Genomic DNA, 23,961 nt, shown 5'->3' with positions numbered 1-23,961 from the left:
TCCATTGCAGTAAACTTGTCTGCACCCTGCTCTATGGACTGAGCTAAAGGACTAAGTTAGGCTAAAAAGCTAAAGGTTTCCCTTACCATTTTCTCTTAAGAAGCTTCAAATTAGCTCATTTGTGTTAGAACCCTCTGTTTTGCCCTGGTCAACTTAGCCCTTCAGAGAGACTGCTTCCTGCCAAAGGCACACCTACTTGAAAAATAGCAAACAAAATGGTCATTCCACGCATGGGTCCTAAATGTGAAACATCTTTATCCATCCACTGTGGTTTTATTTCTTTCACAGCAGATAAGGAAGCAAGGGACAATGATATTCATGAATATGGGTATTTCGTCTAAAGGGAGAAGCCTGTGGGTGATCAACATTAAACAGACCACCTCAAGAAAAAAAAGACACCTCTCCACTGGCTTATCCAAACAAAACAACTGTGAGAGATGCTGCAGCATGGACCTAGTGGCCGTGAGATTGTGCAGTTCCCATCAAAAAGCAGAATCCATTTCTCCACGTGGAATCAATGACAGCCTTGCAACTTGTGATCAAATATAGTAGAAGCACTATTTGAGATCCAGAGCCAATGTTTTACAATGGCGTCTAACTCCTTCCCTCTTCAAGCACTACCCTGAGACCACTATGAAAGGTAACCAACCAATCCAGCCCACCACATTAGGAAAACCACCAAGAAGGCATCCAGATAGCAGTACCATCTGCCAAGTCCATAAAAGAAGCCATCTTAAATCAGCTCGCTCAACCGGACCACATAGTGATCCGGGTAAAAACAGCAAAGGAGCCACTCGGCCTACCCACGGGACCTTGGCAAATGACAAATCACTATGGCTTTTAATAATTACATTTGAGACAGTGGTATACAATAACAGAAGACAAAAATAGATGGGAGGGTTAAAATACATAACAAGAAGTCTTTTTAAATTTCTTCTCTTTTAGAAATCTGGGGGGTATTAGTCAAGCTCTTGACCAAGCTTTTCCTTCCACACATGCATGGCAATGTCACCATACATAGAGCTCTTGCTGCTGATCTGCCGTATGAGGAAGGCAGTAAATGCCCTCACTTAAGGATCTCTTTGAATTTTTACTGACTCCGTTTCACAGGGTACCTTGTCTGAACAGCAACAAGGATTTTAGATGTTTTATTATACTGTCATTAGGTCACATTTCCTCCCTGTTATGAGTGCTATGATTGGGGAGTCAAGTCTGGAAGAGTGCTAATGTGGCATACCCAGAGAGAGAGAATGGAAATGGGTGATAGCAGAGAGGAGGGAGCAATACTCCTCTCCCTTGGCCTATGCCGAAGGTCTAATTCAGGGGAGAGGAAGTGTGGGTATTTGTGGTGGTTAACCTACATTTTTAACTTCACTGAGTTTAGAATCACAGTGGAGAGACAACTTTGGGTGTGCCTATAAATGTGTTTCCAGGAAGGATTAACTTAAGAAGGAAGGTCCAGTTTGTGTAGAGATGGAGATATCCCATGGCCTGGGGTCCCCAACTGATTGAAATCAGAAAAAGATATGAGCACCAGCATTCATCTCTCTCTGCTTCCTCACTGTGGACTCAATGAACTGGTTACTCCTGCATCCCGACTATGAACACAATGAACCCGCTACTTCTGCAGCCACGTCTTTCTCACCAGGGTGGACTACATCCTCAAATGTGAGCCAGAAACAACACATCCTTCCTTAAGCTGTATTTGCTTGGTATTTTGTCACAGAATGGAAAAACAACTAATAGGAGATTGTTTCGCCTATAATTATTGTTATCGTCTTGGTTAAGTTTGGTTTGGGTGTTATGGCTCTGGAGATGAACCTAGTGCCTTACAAAAGATAAACAAATACTCTCCCACTGAGCTATGTCCCCAGCATGAAAGTCTAACATTGAGAGGAAAGAGATGATGCCAAAAGCTGAAGGAGAGAGGCTAAGCCTCTAGATGCTTTAGAGGCCAGGAGGGAGGCCTAGCTGGTGGTCTATCTTCTCTTCCTTAATCTATCCCACACTGCCATGCATACAGAGAACCACCCACTTCCTCAGACTGAAGGAATATGATTTAGTGAAGTCTCATTCTCAATGAAGACCCAGTCATCCTGTAAGTTCCTCTGGAAAGCCAAAACACTGTAAGTGCATCCCCTCCAAAACCAAAGCTACCATTTTAGTAGAGATTATGTAGAGATCAGTAGAGACTGATAGAAATGCAAATATTCTCTTCCCCCATCTCTGCAAAGAATTGTTTCTAAGACAACCCCCATCACTTGGATGGCAAAAACCCTCAGGTGCTATAGTCCCTTCTGTAAAATGGCATAGTGGGGATTGGAGCAATAAAGAGTACTGGTTGCTCTTAAAGAGAGCCAGGGTTTGGTTCCTAGCATCCATATGACAGCTCAGAACATTCTGTATCTCCAATTCTAGAGGATATGACATCCTCTCCCACCTTTTGCAGGCACACAAGTGGTGCACATATATACATAAACAAATGTAACATGATGAGGGATGTCCTTCTGTATGCTGTGAATATATGTTTCTCTTACTGGTTGACTAATAAAGCTGCTTTGGCCAATGGACAGATAGAATTTAGCCAGGCAGGAAGTATAGGTGGGGTGACCAGACTAGGAGAATTCTGGGAAGTGGAATGCAGAGAGTGAGTTGCAAGAGACACCATGTAGTACCAAGGAAGCAAGAGGCTCGGGCATCACAGGTAAGCCAAGACCACATAGAGATACACAGATTAATAGAAATGGGTTAATAATTAAGAGATAGCTAGCCAGGAAGAAACCCAAGCCATCAGCCAAACAGTTTATAATCTGCGGCGTCCACCCTTGACCAGCAAGAAAGACGCCACACCGAGGAATCTTCTTCAAACACAGTTTAATCGGGAACCTCTTTGCTTTGTACAATGTATAATGGTGGCGGCAGCGGCCCCGGGCCGAGGGAGACGGGGCCTGATATAGTCTACATCTACCAATCACCTAACCCTACGTGGCGCGCCAGGATAGGTTGTCTCCAAGCAGAATTAAGAGGATACATGACCTTTGCCTAATTTGGAGTTGTTTACCACAGAGAGCGCTCGCCGTCAGGCTGGCGGAGGGCGGAAACCGGCGCCATCTTTTGGGTGCGGTTTTCTGCAGCTCCCTACAATAATCAATGTAAGTGTCTGTGTGTTTATTTGGTACTAAACGGCTGGAGGACCAGGTGGGACAGAAATGTCCATCCACAGTAACACATCTTTGCCTAATTAAAATAATAACCCACAACAACAAACCTGGAATGCCTGAATGTGGAGGGCCAACAGACATCCATAAGTACATTTATAAACATCACAGACAAGGTTACAGGAAACAACCATTTTCCCAATTCAGCTACTTTTTTGTGACATCATCCTGCACTTAGTTCCCTACAGCCAAGCCTTTAGTCTGACCTTAAGGACATGTGGCATCAACAAATTTTAGCTGCACAATTTGACAATTTGGTAACGTCTGATAACATTGTGGAAAATCCTTCCGTGTGCCCCAGCAGCTCCACTTTCAGGTATACACCCTGTAGAAAAGGGTTCTCACATGGGTCTCAGCAAAGATGTGCATTCCAGAATGTTCTATTGTAAGGAAAACATGCTTTTAAAACATTTAAGCTAAGTAAATTAGGGTTTATTTGTACACTGTGGTACAATGGAGAAGCTAAAATGATTGAATTAGATCTGCTAGCATCAACATGGGTCAATTACAAAAAAAAATTTTTTAAAAAATTAAGTATAGGAGTTGAATATATAGCTCATTGGTAGAGTGCTTGTCTAGTAGTAGAAGTCCTGGGTTCTATTCCCAGTACCACACACATCCTTAACTACATAGTGAATTGTGGGGTTGAAGCTTTAAAGTGTGCATGTAGAACAGTGGTTCTCAACCTGTAGGTCATGACCCCTTTATGACCATCAGAAATATCAGATGTGTACATTATGACCTATAACAGTAGTAAAATTACAGTTATGAAGTAGCAATGAAACTAATTTTACGGTTGGAGATCACTACAACATGAAGAATTGTATTAAAGGGACAAAGCATTGGGAAGGTTGAGAACCATGATGTCAAATATAGCACATGGGTTAATAAGAAAAGTATACCCCCCGTACCCCACCCCCGCCCAAAATAGCACATACTCTTCCAACAGAGCAAAAGAAATTCTGATGAACAAGGAACATGTATCATAATGTTATGATGCTAATTCCCTCCAAAGGGGAAGAAAAAGAAGAAAGTGGAGGATAGAATGATAGACTACATAACTATACCACCACATGGAAAGGGAAAGGGGAGAGAATAAAGACAGAAAATGCTAATCTTGAAAAATAGCAATTTTTTACTAATTCAAGTTAGGGAACAGGCTTGTTTCACATGTAAGTCCCTTCTCCCTCTCCCTCCCCTCACCCCCATCCCTCATCTCCCTACCACCAACCTACCCCCACCCCATCCACCCACCACTCCCCAGGAAGGGTAGGGCCCTCAACAGGGGCTCTGCAAAGTCCACCAAATCTTCCTGTGCTGGGCCTGAGCCCTTCCCCATGTGTCCAGGGCCAGAGTGTATCCCTTCACGTGGGATGGGCTCTCAAAGTCCCTTCTTACACCAGGGAAAAATGCTAATCCACTTCCAGAGGCTCCCTGGAGTGCAGAGGCCTCCTTATTGGCATCCATGTTCAGGGGGCTGGATCAGTCTTGTACTGGCCTCCCAGATAGCATCTGGGGTCGATGTGCTCTCCCTTGTTCAGGCCAACTGTTTCTGTGGGTTTCTCCAACCTGGTACAGACCCCTTCGATCTTCATTCCTCCCTCTCTTCAACTAGATTCCAGATTTCAGCTCAGTATATTTCTGTGGATGTCGGTCTCTGCTTCCATCAGCCACTGGATGAGGGCTCTAGGATGGCATAAAGAGAAGTCATCAATCTCATTTTAGGGGAAGGACTTTTAGGTTATCCTCTCTTCCATTGCCTGGATTGTCAGATCGTGTCATCCTTGTCGGTCTCTGGAGATCTCCCTAGTTTCAGATCTCTTCTCGGACCTACAGTGGCTCCCTCTAATATGATATCTCTCATCCTGCTCTCTCTCTTCTATTCTTCCCCCTACTCAATATCTCTGCTCCTCCATTTCATCTCCTCTATTCCTCTTCTTGTGCTCTTACTGTGGCAGCACCCTCTCCCCTACCCTCATGCTCCCAATTAGCTCAGGAGTTCATGCCACTTCCCATTCCTGGGGTCTATTTATCCCTTAGAGTCCTTCATGTTTCCTAGTTTCTTTGGTGAAGAGGATTATAGGCTGGTAAACCTTTGCTCTATGTCTAAAATTCATATATGAGTGAGTACATACCATGTTTGTCTTTTTGTGACTGGGTTACCTCACTCAGGATGGTTTCTTCTAGTTCCATCCATTTGCCTGCGAATTTCAAGATTCCGTTGTTTTTTTATGCTGAGTAGTACTCCATTGTATAAATGTACCACATTTTCTCTATCCATTCTTCAGTTGAGGGGCATCTAGGTTGCTTCCAGGTTCTGGCTATTACAAACAATGCTGGAAAAAATAGCAATTTTTAACAAATCACATAATCGATATGTGGGTGTGGACTGGATTATTAGGATTTTTTCAGTTTTCTTGTATGTTTAAATTATGCTAAATTTTAAAAATTTAAAATGATGGACATGACTGAGAGTGTACCTCAGTGATAGTGTGCCTGTTTAGCATGCATGAGGACCTTGGTTTGGTTCTCAGAACCACTAAAAGGAAAGAAAGCAGGAAGGGGGAAAGAAGGGAGGGGAAGGGAAGGGAGGGGAGGAGAAGGGAAGGGAAGGGAGGGGAAGGGAAGGGAAGGGAAGGGAAGGGAAGGGAAGGGAAGGGAAGGGAAGGGAAGGGAGAGGGCAAAGAAAATGATGGCTGACTCACCAGTAAAGGGTCTTCACTCCCTCTGATGATATGCCTCTCTTCTCTGGAAGCATCATGGACTTATTAATGACTCGTGTACAACTAAGTTCATCCTAGAATTCAATGCTAATAAATACTTTCCTCATTCACTTAATCTATCCCACACTGGTCTTCAGTGTCATGTGCATGCATTGTCTTTGATCTCTGCTCGATATTAGCCCCAGGAGAAAGGATAAGAGGGAAGGGGAAAACACAAAACCAAAGCCTGGTAAGATGTAAAGAAACACTCTCATTACAGCCCACTTTGGAGCATTCTGTGTTTCTGTCACCTCAGGCATTCTGATTCACTTTGAGCATCTTCTCCAGACACAAGTCATTTAGCCAGTCGACAAGAGGAACAATTACTGCTGGCTTAAAAGATTGGTTGATTTCTCTGGTGTCTATTTGCCTGCAGTTCTGGCTCTCTGACAAATCAAGTCAGATCAATTTGTACCCTAAAGAATAAATGGGAAGATGTGATTGTTTTCTGGTTCAACAGAAAAGCATTTCATTTCAAAGGGCTGTTGCACATTTCTTCTGAGAGTCACTGAGAAGTGTCAGGTCCGTGGAGAGCTAATGGTGGGCTCCCAAGAGGATGGATGGCTGCCATAACTTCTCACCTATATTTTGTAGACAGAGATGGGAAACTGAGAAAGCAGAAAGCTGTCACTGCCAGGGACCTCTACATAGCTCATGTAAAATGTTTCTTTGCCTTCTCAGAAGCAGTGAGTCTTCTAAAAATACCTGCTAGAAGTTTCAGAGGAATGAATCCCAATTCTACTGGAAGCAAGTTCTAGAAATGTTCATCTATTTGATGCGCTAAAGCAGGAGGGTCACCGCAGCCCAGAAGTTCAAGAACAGTCAAGGGCTTGGTCCTTAAGATAGCGATGTTGGAAGACAGTGTGAACTTTAGAAGGTGGGGTCTAGTTAGAGAAAATGGGTCATTGGAGGTCTGTCCTTGAAGAGTCTATTCTTTTCTCCCTCCCTCCTCTGCATGCTGTGAGATGAGCAGCTTCCTTCACCACACTCTTCAGTCACACTACTTGGTCACTGGTCCAAAGCAATCAACGGGGCCAGGCAACGATGGACTGAACCCTCTGAAGCTACAAAACAAAATAAACTTTTCCTCTTTTAAAAGGTTGGGTTATCTCAGATAGTTTTATCACAGGGACAGAAACCTGACTAGCATGATATAGGAATGGACAAGAAGTCAGAAGGTGAGAATTTGAATTCGGTCTGTGGCGTCAACCAGCTGTGAGTGTGAGCAATCTATTTCTGAGGGGTTTTTTCCTCCTTCCTATACAAAGTGACAAGCGTTTTCCATGCTCTACTTGTGTTACCAGTCTGTGAAAAACTAGAAAAGAATGTGAAGTTATGTTAACCTGTTAAACAGCCAAAAGAACTGTACTTCCTGCTGTTGACTGGTTCTGTTTCTCCTGATATCCGTAAAATTTTGAATGAACACGGAAGATGGCCACACTAATGTTGCAAAAGCGCTTTCACTATACTATTATCAACAGGACTCATACTGTGAAAAACACCACTGGGACATCATAAATATTACTGGTGATGATGGATTCACGACCTGAAGTTGGAAAGTTTCTGATGCATACTGTAATTTTGATCTGCAAATTGCTCATCACTGTCACATAGCATAAGCCTAGCAAATCCAAAACTTTCCATCCTGAAATTGAAAACTTGCCAAGTACAAACATCCATGGTCTCTTCAGCCTCACTTCCCATGCCTTCAGTTACCCAAATACAACCATCTAAAAATATGTCTGTATGTGGCGGTTTATATTGGTTGTCAAATTGAGAAAACCTGATTCGCCTAGCAGTGGAGCCTCACTCATGTTTCTGCAGGATCTTCTTCATTAAGTTAACTGAGGTTGGAGAAGCCACCCAACGTGGGGGCAGCACTGTCTCATGGATGGGGTCTTCTGTGGAATAGAAAGGAGGAGTGAGCAGCATCACCCATCCTGCACCTGGTGCAGCTGGTCGGTCACAGGTGTCGCCGCCATGATTTTGTTATCATGATGATCTGTACCCTTGAACTGTGAGCTGAAACAAAGCCTTCCTTTCTTAAGTGACTTTTGTCTGTGTACTTTACCATACCAGCCATACAAATAACTAAAAGACTGTAAAGAATTTTGACATACTCTAGACATATAACTTTTATTGTAGCAAATTATTGCAATTGTTCCAATTTGTGTTAATCTCTTACTGTGCCTATTTTAAAATCACATCATATCATAGGAATGTGTGTATGAGAGACAAAACATCATATATACAGGGTCTGATACTCTCCATAGCTTCTGGAATTCACTGGAGGGTTACAGAACATTCCTCTGTTGATTCATTAACAAGATTTATGTTTGACTATTGTTTTTCTTTTTTTAAAAAGATTTTATTTATTTATTATGTATACAACATTCTGCTTCCATGTATATCTGCACACCAGAAGAGGGCACCAGATCTCATAACGGATGGTTGTGAGCCACCATGTGGTTGCTGGGAATTGAACTCAGGACCTCTGGAAAAGCAGTCAGTGCTCTTAACCTCTGAGCCATCTCTCCAGCCTGACTATTGTTTTTCTTAAATTAAAGTACTATGAGACAATAAATTTACATTTTTTATCTAGAAAAAAACAACAACTACAGAAATTATTTAAAAATTTTGTATTTTTCTGGCTTTGTGTTAAAAGCCCAAAACAAAAGTCTAGCCTATTAAAACTTTGCTGCAATTAAACTCATAATCCTCCTGCCTCAACCCCTGAATAATTGGAATGACAGACCTATACCTCCACACCCAGTTAGAAATGGTTTCTGTTTTGAAGTATTTTTCTGTTTGTTCAGTCAAGGCTGATACCTAGTGTCACTGTTATCTACTGTGTAGCCCTAGCAGATATGATGTTCACAAAGTAAACTGTAAATAGTTCATTTTCAACAAGCATTTCCTGCTGTTAGAGCCCTATGAACACCCTGTGTTTCACATCCTTGAGCAATTTGGAGATGATTAATCACCACTCCTGCTTAGAGGATGCAAATATAAGCAAGTTGGGGAAAATGTACTCATTGATATTAATGGGATTTATTTTGGATTTTTAAACAGTAGGCAATCTTTCCAGCCATGGCAAGACCAGAACTCTCAGACCCTTTTGTTCCAGGGGAATTACTATGCCTTAATCTTTCTTTTCCTCAGCCTGGTATTCCAACACTCTATCTGTCCAAACATTTCATAATACCACCTATTCTAGCTTCTCCCACTCAGCTCCAATTCAAATGACTTCTCTCCTCCCATAAGCTATCATAGCCATTCACACACAAATCTATACATATGGTTCAGGACCATCAAATTTTATGTTTCCGGAGGGCAGTGACCCCACAATTCATATCCTATCTCTCTGTGTGTGTGTGTGTGTGCCCATATATATCCGCAATGCTCCCATATAGTGCTTTGCACATAATAAGTACATAATAAATATTAACCAATATAGAGCCATCATGCAGTCATCCAGCAAGAATCTATTAATTACTTCCTGTGAGACAAGCATGTGCCAGACCCTGAAATTTGAAAGTCTTAACAAGGATAAATAAGACACAACCTAATGAAGGAGACAGCCATGTTAATACAATTACAATGAGCTGTGATGGATGTGCTCTGATTAAAAATATGCAAAACAGCGAGGAAACAGGGGGAGAGAGAAACTGACTGTAGCCAGAGAAGTTGAGACAGCCACTCAACAGAGAGGGGTGGAACCAGATAGTGAAATACTTTAATTGCCAGGGTCAGTGAGTTTCACCTTGATCCAGCAGGCAGGAGACCTGTCTCAAGTGTTGCCACAGGAGAAAGTGGGTCAGTGCTGAGTTTCAGGATGCCTGAGCTCCTGGCTGGTGGCTCTGTCGGTCATAGCCTCAGGCCCTTGTTTGGATGTGCTGTTCCTGTTCTCTACTCTCTGGGGAATTTGGAGTAAATAATGGTGAGTTCCTAAGAACTGTTCATTTTCCTTAATGTTGAAGACTAAAGCAGTCACATTCTCAGAATACAAATTTACTTTTCCAAACTTTCACATAGGCAGCCACAGTAAAACAAATGTTGTTAATTAGTTGGGGCTTAAAGACAAACAGCATTTAATTTCTCCTCCCTGCCAACACACACACAGACAGTGAAATAGTACTATTTTCATAAGGAGTCAGAACTCTGTTCACAGCTGACAGAGAGACCACAGCCTTTTGGGTTTATGAGATAAGGCTTCATTATGTATTTCAGACTGATCTGGGTGGAACTCACTATATAGTACAGGGTAGCCTCGAACTCCTGATCTTTCTACCTTAGCCTCCCAAGTGCTGGGAATATAGGAATGCACCACCATTCCTGGATGCCTTGTGATTTTGTATTTTAAATCATCCTTTCTAAAGAAGAAATGTACCCAGTAGAAATACTTTCATGCCCTTCCCTTCCACAGGGCTTGGAGGTAAGTGGATCTAAATGAATTTTATTTTCAGGAAGAGACAAGTAGTTGGTAGTGACCCCACATACACAAACACCTCCTAACAGTACCAAAGGTATACCACAAAATCATGAGTGAGAATATTGCATACTTAGCAAAAAATGAGAAGGAAAGAGTGAAGACTGGGATTTTAGTCACCTTCGTGTTATTACAATGAAATACCTGAGGCAATCAGCTTAGCAAGAGAAAGGGGGTTATTTAGCTCACAGTTTGGAGGTTCAAATCCAAGATCTGGCAGCCACATTCTTTGAGCCACTAGCAAGGACAGAACACCATGGCAGTCTGCTACAACTACTTCATGTCAGAGCCTGTGTTACAGATGCTTTCCAGGAAAGAAATGAGGCAGACTCTCATGACCCCTTTTAAGGGAGTGTCCCCAATGACTTAAGGACCTCCTGCAGACCCCACCTCTTAAAGCCCATAGTATCTCCCCAAACTGCCACCATTGGAACCAAGCCTTTCTATATAGCCCTTTAGGGGACAACGTCCATGCCACAGCCACGGGGAGACCAATTCTCAATCAGGTCTCACCATCCTTTAGCAAGTGTCTTGAACAAGGACTTGCTAAGAGCCAAAAACATTTCTCAAACATGGGACCATTTTTGTCAATATGGAATACACACTTATCATCAGATAGCTAGTATTTCCTATTTCTGGTTTTTTAATAAGAAATGCCCTTCTCATTTTGGTTGTCAGTGTCTCTAGCCCATTAAGACCAACAGTTTGTTTGAACTTGAAAGTCAGATTTCCTGAGTTCTTATAGTGTGTGTGTGTGTGTGTGTGTGTGTGTGTGTGTGTGTGTGTGTGGTTTATATGTGTGTGTGCACATGCATGTGGAAGCCAGAAGTTGACATCAGGTATCTCCCTCAATCACAATCCACCTTACTTTTTGTTACAATGTTTCTCAGTGCACCTGAAGCTCATGGATTCAGCTAGACTAGCCAGCAAGCCCCATGGATCCTGTTGTCTCAGTCCCACCTCCACCCCACAGACCAGCACTGGGATTTCAAGTTTGAATCACACACCAGCTTTTTTTTTTTTAATTTGGGTGTTTGGGATCTGAACTCATGTCCTCAGGCTTGCCCAGTAAGCACTTTATTGTCTGAACCATCTTCCTTTCTCCCCGATCTTTGATCCACAATTTTCTATGTGATTTGGTACAAGTCACATAAACTTTTCGGACATAAATAACTAAACTACAAATGAATGGAAAGAAAGTATGGGCATGAAAACTATGAGGATGAAGACAATAGATGTGTCTGGCACAGATGGTAAGATCATCTGCAACTGCCAACTAGACCTAATTCCCTACTACCTATTGTCTGAGGATACTAATTTTGGTGTGTGTTAGTTTATCACATTCCTTCATAAACAGCACTGTACAAGTTGGGGCCTCGATGCCAATGAACCACAAGCTCAACCTCTGTGCTTCTCAGAGGAAAACAATGAAGTCTGATGACCTGCTATGGAACCCCCCTGTTTCTTCAATGGTCTAACAGACTAGCACCTGAGGTCCAAGTCCAATTTAATGCCCTCTCAAGCAAAAGTCCCTGAGTACCCGAGAAGCCAGTAGTCCATTATTTACAACACTTGGTTTAGAATCATGTTGACCACCTGTATAAGTCTGTCACAGCTGAAGGGTTTCCTGAAGTGCAGGACTTTCAATTTTAAAACCAAGACAATACCAAATACAGAGTATGGTTGGCCAGTATCTTAGTCCATCTTAATGGTACCACTGCAGTATAATGACAGAGACTAGGTAAATTAAAAACAGCAGAACTATACAGTCACAGTTCTGGAGAGTAGGAAGCCCCAAGTCAACATATTACAAGCACAACTGTCCAGTCAGACTGTTTGGTACTTCCAAGATGGTGCCTGGCTGTAACAACCTCCCTGTGATATGCTGTGTTTTCACGGGGCAAGAGGAAAGGGCCTCGTCCAGCTGCCTCCTGCAAGCCCTGTGAAGGAATGAGACTTCTGTGTCACCTTCATTGCCTAAAGGTGATTTTGTGGCATTGGGGACCAAGTTTCAATGTGAATTTTGGAGGAAACATCATCACTCCAACCATTGTGGGAACCTTACTTAAGGCAGACCTCGGTAAGTACTCACTGGGTAAGTAGATGAACGTCTCCAGAGTAGCAACCAAGTGCTCTATATAGACAGCTGGTTTATGCTGAGAAAAGAGGACATCCAAGAAGACTGGAAGGATCTAGCCCTGTCATATCAGTGTGAGTCTGACATGCAGACCCTTTCTCCCAATGAATCTGTAGTGAGAAGAGGACAAATGGCAAAGTAAAGATGGTCTAAAATGGACTTTATTCTTAAAAGTCTAGCCAACAAAATATAACCATGACAGCCAATGAGATGCTCAGAGGTAACTTACCTGACTTCAATCCCCAGACTCATATGGTAGAAGAAGGAAGGAGAGAACTCCACAAGTTATTCTCTGATCTCCACATGCAAGCTGTGACATGGACAGACACACGCACGCATACACACACACACACATACAAAATAAGTGAATAAAATAGCCAGAATGTAGATTCGACCTGGCTTGTCTCTGTGGTGTTATCTTGTTGACACTCTAATAAATAAAGCTTGCCTGAAAATCAGCTGTAGCTAGCCACTACCTAACCATAGAAGTCTAGAGGTCTGTAAGGGCAAATGGGAAGTTAGATGACTGGGTGGAGAGAGAAAATATAATGGGGAAAGACAGAAACTCTGTCTCTTTTCAGTCTGAGGATTTTGTGCAGAGAAGAGCTCTAGTGGCTGGCTGGCTGCTGCTCTGATGTTACAGCTTTCACCCCGTAATATCTGACTCCGGGCTTTCATTAAGACCTATTAGAACTTGCGTTACATGTCCCTGAGATTAAGGAACAGCAATGAAGCCAGACTCCATGCTGAAGTTAGGAGAAGCAACTGAATTGCTATGAGGCAGGGACTAACCTACCATATCTCGGAGTTACAAGGCAAGGGCACACTGAAGGGAGACCCTAAAAGGAAAGAAGGTGTTAAGCCCAGAGATGGAACAGTGTATGAGACAGATGCAGGAGGGAAAAAAGAAAGCACTCAATTAGCTAGTGATTTGCAGGAAATCAAAGGGTGTTGTACTGCGTCCTGTGAGCCTAAGACAGTCTGGAAGGACAGAGCAATATTGCAAGGCCCAAGAACTTGTCATGCATAAAGAGCAATCAGTGTCTCTCAGATACTGATTTCCACCTCCTCCCCAACCCCCAATCTACTGCTTCATTAACCTGGCAAATAAGTACCTTCCTGCAACACATTGTATAAAATTGTGTTAGCAATATGCCAGACTCTGGGTATACAGAAGCTATTGTTCCCCTTTTAATGACAATAGTTTACTGAATTAAATTTGATGATGAGAGACAGTAACTATGCCCATTTTTGATTCCTTTTTTGGATGGTTTTCATTTCAACCAGAATCTTTTTCAGGTCACCTTGAACAAATCACAACTCTTCTCTAGACCCAAGACTCCCTCCTATTCTTCCTCCTCTATGACAACATCTCATTGGAGGGATTCTGCCCCCTGTGGGCCACAGTATTGAGGTTCTGAGCAGTTTTAGACTATTTGTAGGACTTGCCACCTGTGACAGACCCCAGGCAAGATGAAGGAGACAGATGCCTCCAGCTCCCAGAAGTTGGCTTCAGACCCAAGCAAGCAACGTGCCAAGATTAACCAGACTGACCCTCTGAGAAGCAGACACATAGAAAGGTTTCTACTCCCCTGGTCCTCATCCAATAGCTTTGCAACTGCTTCTGTTGCCAGTGCATGCAAGTTATTCTTGCAGCTGGGCCAAGACCACTGAACCTGAAAGAATGAGGCCCACGTGCTACTGGATAAAGTCTGAAAGCAAAGCTGGGAACTCCCTCAACAGGCTGTGGGCATGAATGGTTCTTCATGGAACTAGCTTGCCAGGAATACACTTGTTTGTTCCCATCCTGAGCCGGCGATGCTTTTTCTCATCTGTCACTGTTGCTCTCCTGCTGCTCACCCATGTATGTTCAGCACGGACGTGTGCAAACTAGCAGAAGATGGAATTTGCTTGAGAGGATCCATCTTTCTTTAAATAGCTTGCCACGACATTGTGTTGCCTTGTGGCCAGAGAGTGATAGAGAAAGATGCCTGAAGCCCTCTTCTGGAGGGAGTGTGTGTGTGTGTGTGTGTGTGTGTGTGTGTGTGTGTAGGAGAAGAATCTAACTGATACCAAGATTCATTATAATCTAGTGGGAGGAGGTGTCAATACATATCTGTGATCAGGGGCATAGTCAGAAGCATAAAATCCAAAAGTCAGTCCTCTCGTGGAATCAGGAGCAGTTCTTGTGGGCCAGAGTAGACAAGGGCCAGTGGCCCACAAGTCAGGTCGATTCAGAGCAGACCAAAAAGAAGCAGGGGTTCTTATGCTGGGTCATCCTTTATCTATAAAAAAGACACTGAGAGGTAGTGACAGTTAACCCAATGAGTAAATGTATACTTCTAATGAAGCTAACAATAAGACCCCCCTTCCCTCTCTTTAAATAGGTATGAGTGTTTTGCCTGAAAATACGTCTGTGCATTGTTTGTGCCTGGTGCCTGTAGAGGCCAGAAGAGGATGTCAGATCCCCTAGAAATAGAGACATCTCAGCCTCTTTTTTGGAACTTCTGAATATTAATGTGCTTTCCCCCAGGATAAAATGATACAGTTTTGAGGAAACTGGAAGAGGTTCAGGGAAGAAGACCCTGTGTGTGGTGAGGAAGGACTTCTGGCTAACACCTTTCATGGCCAGATGCCTTACATTATGGTTTAAGTAATCCCTGCCTCAACTCATTGAAGTTTAATCTCCAATGGGAAGCATTAAGGATGAAAATTAAAACTGACTATGCTATTTGGTGATATGATCTTTGGGAGGTAATTAAGCGAAACCAGAAGGATGGAACTCTAATCCAAACAAGACTATGGCTTTATAAATAAGAGAAAAGAACTTTAGCTCTGTGTTGTGCCTCCAGAGTAATCCCCCATGCCTCCCAGGAAATCAGTAGATGAAGCTTGCATGAAGAAGAAACTCATGGGTAATAGATAGCTGCTCAGTTGTGAATTTCTTAATCCTTAGAACTTACAAATAAACCTTTGTTCTTTATAAATTGCTTGGTCTGTGGTAGTGCATTAGAGCAACAGAAAATGAATTAAGTAATGGGGATATCTTTTTTCTCTTTGCTTGTGTGCAGTCACTTTTCTGACTTAACAGTGTGCCAGTAAACATATGGCCAGTGCTAAAGATAGCCAGCACCAATGATTTCCACTGCTACCTTCAAATATTGCTGTTCACAGTTGCTAAGGGCTGGGACCACTGTCTACAGATTGCTGAGGGGGTGGCCAACTGTTTGGGTTTTGTTTATCGTTTGCTTTGGATGAGTCAGAGAGTCATGCATTATTCATAAGCTTCAGGCTTGAAGTAAGTTCCCTTGAAGTAAGCTCCCCCGTATAATCTGCTCGTTGGACACTCCCATCCAGAACTGAAGTAAACAGCAGCACATAATGACACATGGAGTCTACCTTATGGTTTCAAGTGTATACTAGTGCTCAGGGAACGAGAAACAGAAGCTGGACAAGCAGGCGTTAAGTCAGAGTCCCGCCAACGTGTCTTATAAATTGATATTGGGCATATTGGTAGGTACATAAAAAATCTGAAATAATACACAAGGCCCATGAAAGCTTGAAGGGAAACAAGTGTAAAGGAAGAACAAAAAGGAATTAGAGAATTTGTACCAAAAAATGTGAAATAGTAAAAAGTTCTCTTAAAGCCCACAATCTCCCATTCTTTCCTTCTTCATCCCTACCACCCCATTTCTAGATTTAATTATCTTGCACTCTAAACTCCAGTATCAACCTGCCTCTTCTTCCTTCAATCCATGCACATATGTCTAGCAGCAACTTACACAACTGTTTCTTCCCAAGGCATCATTCTTGAGCTAAGTTAATATCTAAGTAAAGGCATTATAATTCATAATGGATATCTGTCTTTTGCTGTTGTTAGAAAATCATTTTATGCCCCATATCAAAATGCATTGCCTCGTATAAAAGAAAGTAACATATTGCTATGATTAAGCTTATGTGTCAACTTGATTGGGCCCCGAGGTACCCAGACACTTGGTTAAGCATTATTCTGAGTCTGAAAGTTGAGAGTATTTATGGATGAGAGTAGCATTTCAATTGGTAGACTGAGTTATGTGCTCTGCTCAATGTGGATTGGCCCTATCCACATCACCGAAGGATTCCTTTGACTCAGCAACCCAAGTGGATGATTACCAACCTGATCAGTAAAAATTCTTCCTTTTGGCCTGCATTATCTTCAAGCTCAGATCAGGTATGACTGTATACCATGGTTAAGTCTCCTACTTGCCAATGGCAAATCTTTGAAGATCTTAGTCTCCATAATTTGCATAAGCCAATTTTTTATAGTAAGTCAATAGATTGATAGAAGATACATAGATATACACATAGATAGATGATAGATAGACAGACAGGTAAATGATAGGTAGATTAAATGTATTGGATTGACATAAAACAGGTACAGAGACACAGTCATGAACCCTGTAATATTTCAGTCAACACAGACTTCTTATTTGACAGTCACTTCAGGAGGCTACATGGAGTGGAAAATTCCTTTCACCTAACTGAGCTCATAGCCATGGTAGCATGCTGGCACAACATACTGCTTGAGTGATTGTGGTGCTGATGCTATAAATAAGCCTGAAACACTACCAGTCATGAAAATCCAGCCCATCCAGTCATGTACACATAGCACAGGATCCTGGATAAAGATGACAGATAGCTATGTTCCTGACTTGCATTTTCTATACTACAGTTTTCAATATAGTCCCATGTATACAAACAGTCTGTATGGTTAGGTGTATATCTCAGTGGTAGAGCACTTGCCTAACATGCATCAGGTATGACAATCAGCATCATAAAACACACACATACACACACACACACACACACACACACACACACACACACTCACATGTACCTTTAAACAGTAAGCCCTATTAATGCTAGTAACAACAGCTTCATATTGCTCACATTTATTGCATCTTTGTGTGTGTGTGTGTGTGTGTGTGTGTGTGTGTTATGTTCGGGTGCAAGTGTATATACATGGGTATGACACCCAGAAATCAATATTAGGCATCTTCCTCAATAGCTTGTTTTAAGACAGCTCACTGCACCTGGAGCTCATGAATTCAGCTAGCCTAGATGGCTAATGTACTTTCTCCATCATCCACTAACATTTAAGTTACAGATACATGCCACTATGCCTGTCTTTTACATGGATGCTGAGGATCCGATCTCAGGTTCTAATGATTGCACAGCAGACATTTTATTGACTGAACCATCTCTCCAGTCTCTTATGTACCTCTTAATTACATCAAGAGGCCACATCAGTTGATTGGCCTATACCACTTAGGTTTGTGTAAGTAGACTATGATATGCACAATGACAGCATTACTTCAGTTTCCTCCAATTGTACCTTGTCACTAAGTAGTACATTACTGTGGATATTTATATAGAGAAACATTGTTTAAAAACCTATTGGCCATCTTTCCCTAAATATACATTCATTATAAGTCATTATAAAACTATGTTTTGGTGCCTATCATTCGACCTAAGAAACAGTTTCCTGTAGTTTTCTTTTTTTTCCCAGCCTCTTTCCTATATCTCCAAGAATATATTGAAAACCTTTTAATATTTTGATGATTTCCTGTTCTATTGATCCTGCATTTTGAACAATTTTTTAAACTATATTTTGACCAGCTTACAGCTCAGGGCAAATGTGCCTGTCTAGCATGTATGAGGCCCTGAATTTGATCCCTAATACTGTGAGAGAAAAAGACAAAAAGAAAAGCTGTCTTTCCCAGCCCTTTTATACTCAGATGCCCACATGGGATTGATATTCCACCAAGAAAGTGCATCCACATTGGGCTGATTCTGAACTGAGATAAATGGGGATGAGATGGGGCTGGAGTCGTACATATTTCTAGCATGGACTAGAACCACTGGTTGTGTTGGATTCCCAATCGTAACAGATGCTGTAGCTCCAACCATTTGTAAATGAAGAAGTACACAGAGTACCTTTTGGCTTCCCCAGAGTCTGCCGATGCAGTCTTAGCAATGACTCTCCAAACTCCCTGGCCCTTAATAAATTCTGTTCTTCTTAAAGTAACCCCAAGAAATTCATTGACTGCAACTAAGAAACTGACCTATATGTATATATATATTAAAAAGGGTAGAGCAGAAGTAATTACAAATAAACAAACTTCAAAGACATGGTGCCTTTATACTGAGTGTATGACCTAGTTGAGTTTGAAATGACTGCTTGGGTATCATTAAGTAATGGGGTACTTGTAATTCATGGTATATAAAGCAGTAAGGCAGCTGCTTGCCTGATTACCTATGATCACTTCGAATAAAACATCTGCCAAAGTAAAGATCTGGCTTCCATTTTGGTTGCTACCATAAACCATGGTGTAAACTAAAGCACGTATAATCTATGGTTTGGGCCAGCTGACTCCATTGGTGTCAGTGACTTTTTCAATACATAAAGATAGGTGGAAGAGGATATAGGAGGAACTGGGAGAGGGAAATGACTATGACCAAAAGACATTGTATGACATTCTCATTAAATTAGGGAGAACATTGTTTATAAAAATAAAAGTAAAAGATCAAAGAGAGCTGGACAGATGGCTCAACAGTTAAGAAGAGCATATACGACTTTTGTAGGAAACCCCAGTTCAATTCCTATTATCTACATTGGACAGCTCCAAGGGGGTCTGACACCTCTGGCCTCTTTGGGAAATACATACATGATTAAAAATAAAAATAAATCCTAAAAGAATTTTAAGGAAGAAAAAACTGAGGAGAATATCAAAATGGATTAAAGCAGGCTGAGGGAGGTCAGTCTGTAATGGGCTTGCCACGCAAGCATGAGGGCCTGAGTTCAGATCCACAACAGTCACATAAAAAGCTGGACTTTGCACATGTCTATAACCCCAGTGCTGGGGAAACAGAGACAGAAAGGTCGCTGAGGCTTGCTGCTCAGCCAGTCCAGACAAATCAGTAAGTTCCAGGTTAAGTAAGGGGCCTTATCTCTAAAAAGCAAGGTAAGGGCAATTTGAAGAAGACACCAGATTGTGACCTCTGACCTCACCACCCACCCACAAAACAGGTGTAAAGTGTGTAAAGTGTTAAGTTCTCACATGAAACAGTTATCAGAAAAACAGGGGTGTTTCTGGGTCTCCACTGATGTTTATTTTTGTTTTGTGTTATTGTGGCATTAAGACTCAAACCCAGGACCTCATGCCTCTAACAATGCACTCAACCACGGAACTCATTCTCCAGTCCAGAATTTGTGATCTTTTAGAGTCACAGAACTGCCAAGACCAAAAACAAATGCAGAATGAAATCGAGCCAGTCACTCAGTTTCTAAGCAGGGTTGAATTTATGTCCTCACGGATCTCTTATATGAAAGTCAGGACATGACTTGGGAAAGGAAGAGCCACCAGAATCAGAATGAGAGCATTTGGGAGGACTTGGTGGCCCCAACATCATTGCATTTTCTGTTCCAATGGCAAGACCTTCTAATGACCTCCCATGAAACACTGCTTCAGATAGGAGTTCTAACTCTCCTTGTACCCTTCCCCCGTGACTTTCTTTCCATCCAAGCCCAACCACTTCCAGATTCCAGAATCAGGGTGCCCAGAGGAACCAATTTAAAAAGGCAAACTTGGAAAGAAAAAGATTCACACCACAAAAGAATTGCAAGGTTTCCTAATTAGCATTGGCAAACAATTAGAGAATGTACTAGTGTGCTTTCTACCAGGGAAAAAGAGTGTGCGCCAAATTGTTAACCTGGGTGTACTAACCTGAAATTCAGAATTCATTGTACTTAGCATTCACCAGTTGTTAAGTAGGTTGGTTTGGTAGAGTCTGCATTCTATGTAGCTTATTGCTAAGGAAATGAAAATGATAAGACTCCAGAGACTCGGAGAAATCAGAATAAATTTGTGCATCTCACATACACCCAAAATAAACTCAGAAGACATTCTCTTTTCTAAAAGTTTGATAAAAATGTTGACAAAGAATCAGGATCCTTGAAGAACGTTTTGCTGAATGTCTTCAGTACCCTGTAGAAGGAGGTAGGCGACACTGCTACCGAAATTAGTTCCTTGATTCTCGTAGATCTGGTGAATATCCAGAGGTGTAGCCACCAAATTTAACTGGCAGAAACAGTGTATATTGTGACATAATTACGGAGTGATTTAACTTGCAAGATCTTTTGGTGCTGGATATTTGGCAATAGTTTCCCTAAAACTGAACCAGATGGACAGCCTACAATGCCTTGCCCTCTCTAGATCTTTGACCTACCTAATTAAGGAAATAAATCCACATATTTGCAGTCAATTAATTTTCAACAGAGATGCCAAGAACACACAATAGGGAAATGTACTCTTTCTGTAAACAGAAAATCTGGACACCCACATGCAAAGGGATGGAATTAGATCCAACTCAAAATTGATTGAAGATAAATATAAGACTTAAAACTGTAAGACTGGCTGGGCATGATGGCCCACATCTTCAATCTCAGCACTTAGGAGGCAGAGGCAGATGTATCTCTGGGAGTTTGCAGCCAGCATGATCTATATAGTTAGTTCTGTCCAACTAGGGAAACAATCCTCCAAGTAAAGAGACAGTCCACAGAAAAGGAGAACATATCTGTAAACCATAGACCTGACAAGGAGTTAATATTCAAGATGCAGAAGGAGCTCAGTCACAAAAACACAAACAGATGTAAAGACGAACAGATGACCTGAATAGGCATTTCTCAAAAGAAAACATTCAGATGACCAATGCATCTCTAAAAAGACAATCTACGACACTAATCATCGAGGAAATAAAAATCAAACCCCCAAGGAGGTACCACTGCAAACCTGTTAGGATGGCTATTGTCAAATAGCTAAAATACCAGGAAGTCTGCTGTGAAACAGTTTCTCCTAGAAGTGCCTGCATAAATCAGACTGGAACAATGGCAGTATCAATGAACTTGTTAATGCAGAATGGGGGAAATTCCCCAGACCCCACCTCACCCCTAGACAAAGAGTTACAGGCAACTAATGACTCCTGGGAAAAGGAGAATTAGCCTCTCCCAGGGATGAGTCCTCCTTATTGGCTACCCAATGCAGAGTTGTCAGCCTTAAAACCGTATGCATACAAACAACAAAAATGGACTCAGCAGGTTATATGTATGTGTGTTTGTGCTTGCATATATATACATACATATGCATGTACATAACAATAATAGTCAAAGAAAAGAGACTATCAACTAGCGAATGGGGGACATGGGAGGGGCTCCATGGAGAATATCTGGGAGGGATGGGAGTGAGGAAAGGGAGGGGAGAAAGAGATGTAACTGAATTTCAATTAAAAATATATTTTGCAAAAGTCAAAAGATAGAAAATGCCAACAAGAACATAGAGAAAAGAGTATCCGTGCATGCTATTGGTGAGAGTGGAAGTTTGGGAAGCTATTATGGAAAATAGCAGAGAGGCCTCTCTATAAATTCAAAATAGAACTATCATGTGACCTAGCAATTCTATTTCTAGTCATACATCCAAAGGGAATGAAATCACCAAGTAAAAGGACACCTGCATTTTCATGCTCATTACAGCGTTACCCATGATTGCCACCATATGGAATCCACCTAAGTGCTCATCAGTGGTTGAATAGATAAAGAAATGTGATATGTATACACAATGGAATACTGTTAAACCTAGAAAAGGAAATCCCATCATCTACAACAACATAGAGGCACCCAGAACACACTATATTGTGTGAAATAAACCAGATATTTGGATGTAGTTTGGATCTTGAATGAGTTCCCAAATGCCTACATGCTAAAGGCTTAAACCACAACGCTACCAGAGAATGTTTAAAATATAGGGCTTCATGGAAGGTTGTGGGTAATTGGGACAGTAGCTTTGAAGGAGATTGTGGGACCCAGTGGCTTCGATTCTCTCTCCTTGGTTGAATGGACCTCACACATTTCCACTGTGATTGGCTGAGCTGCCACAGAACCAACCAGTCACGGACTGTGAATCCAAACAAACCTTTCTTCTTTTAAAGTTCATTTATCTCAGGTACGCACTGCTGTAAGAGAACACTGACAAGAGATAGGGAGACAGCTCCATCAGTAAATTGTTTGTCACCAATCATGAAGATCTGGATTGGATCTCTAACACCCACTGTAAAAGCTGGACATGGACTGTGTACCTGTGTAATCCCAGGCTGGGGGTGTGGTAGGAAGATCCCCAGTGCTCCTTGGCCAGCCAGTGTAGTCAAATCGATGAGCTTCCAGATCAGTGAGACCTTCTGTCTCAATAATAAGGTGAAGAATAGCTGAGAAAGATACCTGATATTGACCTCTGGCCTCTACACACATGCACATGCACACTAGCAAACACCTGCTCACACACCTATGTGCGAACGAACATATCCCACCCCACACAAAGAAAGTTGACTCCCACACAGAAGACGCATACTGTGTGATTGCACTCACATGTAAAGCGAAGAAAAGTCGACTTGTAGTCTTGGGAAATTGTGTTTCCTGGGAGTTGGAGAGTGACAGGATTGAAGAGAGGTCAGTTAATATGAAATCTTCATTCAAAAGGTCTGCCATATAGCGGGTTGACCAGAACCAATAGCAATGCATTATATGCTTGAACATCAAAGGACAGAATCTGAAGTTCTCATCATAGAAAAGTGAAAACTATGTGGGATAATAAATATGATGATTAGCCTGATTTAGCGATTCCATAGTGTATACATGTTGGACATCATAAATATATACAATTTTTAGCCAGGCATAACAGCACAGTCCTATAATTCTAACACCTAGGAGACTGGGGCAGGAAGATTGATAGTTTGAGCAGAGCCTACTAGGTTACTTTATGAATCTCGAAGAATACAAACACACATACACACAAACACACACACATACACACACACACACACACACACACACACACATGTTGCTTTTATTTAACAATTAAAAATAAAGTTTAGTCTTAACAGAGCAGAAAACTTCAAGATTAGTGGTTTTGCTCCAGATCCATTTAATGTACCCATTTCACACATGCATAGAGTTGCTGGATTTTGTGGATTATGAAAATCTTGATCAGCAACATCAGTGGTTGCTACTATTCCTAAAGCTGTCTCTACTGGAACCAATGGCCACAAGCTCTTTTGAATGCTTTTCTCTTTATCCCAGCAAGCCTGGAACACCAGAAACAATTTACTTCTTCTTGCTTCAGACGACACCTCCTGTTCTGCTTCTGAGGTATAGCAACTGTCTATACTTCTTTCCACATGAAAAAAAATTAACTTCTCTCTAACATACAAATTATTCAGGTCCCCTCTCCTAATACCCAAAGAAAATTCCTACCAGAAATATGGAGC

The 23,961-nt window shown here is 41.8% G+C and overlaps 1 long non-coding RNA gene across 1 annotated transcript; it reads right to left on the bottom strand.

Moving 5' to 3' along the window:
* Positions 1-5,512: 5,512 nt before the first annotated feature.
* On the bottom strand, positions 5,513-13,070 carry LOC113831153. Its single transcript, XR_003485772.2, has 3 exons — positions 12,562-13,070; positions 5,924-6,561; positions 5,513-5,554 (listed from the first exon to the last, which is right to left on the bottom strand). It is a non-coding gene; the product is annotated as an uncharacterized LOC113831153 (long non-coding RNA).
* Positions 13,071-23,961: the final 10,891 nt, after the last annotated feature.

The sequence above is a fragment of the Cricetulus griseus genome, chromosome 5 (assembly GCF_003668045.3).
Source record: "Cricetulus griseus strain 17A/GY chromosome 5, alternate assembly CriGri-PICRH-1.0, whole genome shotgun sequence".
In the NCBI taxonomy this organism is placed as follows: Eukaryota; Metazoa; Chordata; class Mammalia; order Rodentia; family Cricetidae; genus Cricetulus; species Cricetulus griseus.
The sequence above is the reverse complement of the archived record's forward strand: the minus strand, read 5'-3'. Positions and strand labels throughout refer to the sequence as shown.